The sequence below is a fragment of the Sciurus carolinensis genome, chromosome 7, assembly GCF_902686445.1.
Source record: "Sciurus carolinensis chromosome 7, mSciCar1.2, whole genome shotgun sequence".
NCBI classification, from domain to species: Eukaryota; Metazoa; Chordata; class Mammalia; order Rodentia; family Sciuridae; genus Sciurus; species Sciurus carolinensis.
Window position 1 is genome coordinate 34,077,407 of NC_062219.1, and position 1,436 is coordinate 34,078,842.

Genomic DNA, 1,436 nt, shown 5'->3' on the forward strand with positions numbered 1-1,436 from the left:
TCACTCCCTATTAGCCCCAATTCTAATCCTTTGTTCTTCTAGTCTCAACTGAAATTCTTCTTCATACTCCATCCCCAGGCCCAGTTTGGCTCCAAGTTCAACTGTCCCTTTACCCCAACCCTGTCAGCATCTCACTGTCTTCTCCATTCCTATCTTTTTCTAGAACCCTTGGTCTCCAGCTGACTTCTCCTTCCCAGGTCCAAGAGTCAATGTCAGTGTGAGCAATGGGAGCAGAAAAGGTGAGATTCCCAAATGAGAGTCTTTACCTACAGGGAAGATGTATTCCCATCACCCTAGTCAGAAACTCTTGAGTGAAGGTTCCTTAACAACACTGGTAAGCTTGGTGATATTGGGCCCGTGAAGAGTGAATAGAAGTTAGGAGGCAACTTGAAAATCCTGACTTCCAAGCATAAATCTCAAAGAAGATGGCATAAGAATCAGAGACTTTACGATGCTTTTGGCAAACAGCATATTCTCAGGTATGGAATTTCCAGGGTAAACTGGTATTTTTGTCATTTAGCTATTGACATGCAACAGGCCATTCTGAAGCTCAGTGAATCTGAACAATAAACATTTGTTTACTCAGTGAATCTGAGCAATAAACAACCTGACTCATGATTATGGGCAGGTTGGCTTGGCATGGCATGGCTGGATTCTTTCATGTGCTTCTGATCAACTGGCAGGTCAGCTGGGATTGTCTGGTCCAGGATGGCCAGAATAGGGAACACTGAGTCACCTGTTTCATTCTTACTTGGCTTGTTTTCATGGAAATGGCAGGTTTCCAAGAAATAATGGAAGTACAACAACCACTTGAGCCTGGGTCACCATGTTACTTCTGTCACAGTCTTTGGTCAGAGCAATATACAAAACAGCTTAGATCCAAGCAGCGAGGAAACAGATCAAACCTCTTGGTGGCAGGAATTGCAGAATAACACAGAAAAAAGAATGGATTGAGAGAGGCCATTCACTGGGCCATCAATATCATCATGAGCCTTCCATAGGTATAAAATCCATAATTCCTGGGGAGCAAAAGACCATCTCCAACATAAATAGAGAAGTGGTTGAGATTAATCTTTGTTCTCCAATTTCCCTCTGATTCCTCTCTGTCTTCCAACAAGGTGACTCATTTATATATCATTGAGGACAGCTTAGATTTCTAAGATCTGTTAAAACAGTTCTTGGCTAAGCTTTCCTTTTTCAGGAATACCTATATTTAATGGAGTATTCTTAAAAATCTGGAATGATTGAATTTCAGACATTCAAGTTGGTGATAAGACGATAAATTCAAAAAGTAGCAAATACATTCTTTCGTTCTCAAATCACACTCATTCCTTACAAAACTAACCCTATTAGTTAATTTATATATTTAGTCTTTCCATTATTTATTCTCTTATTTACTCCTCCAAGATGTTGGCTCTCCTGCTAAGTGCCATAGG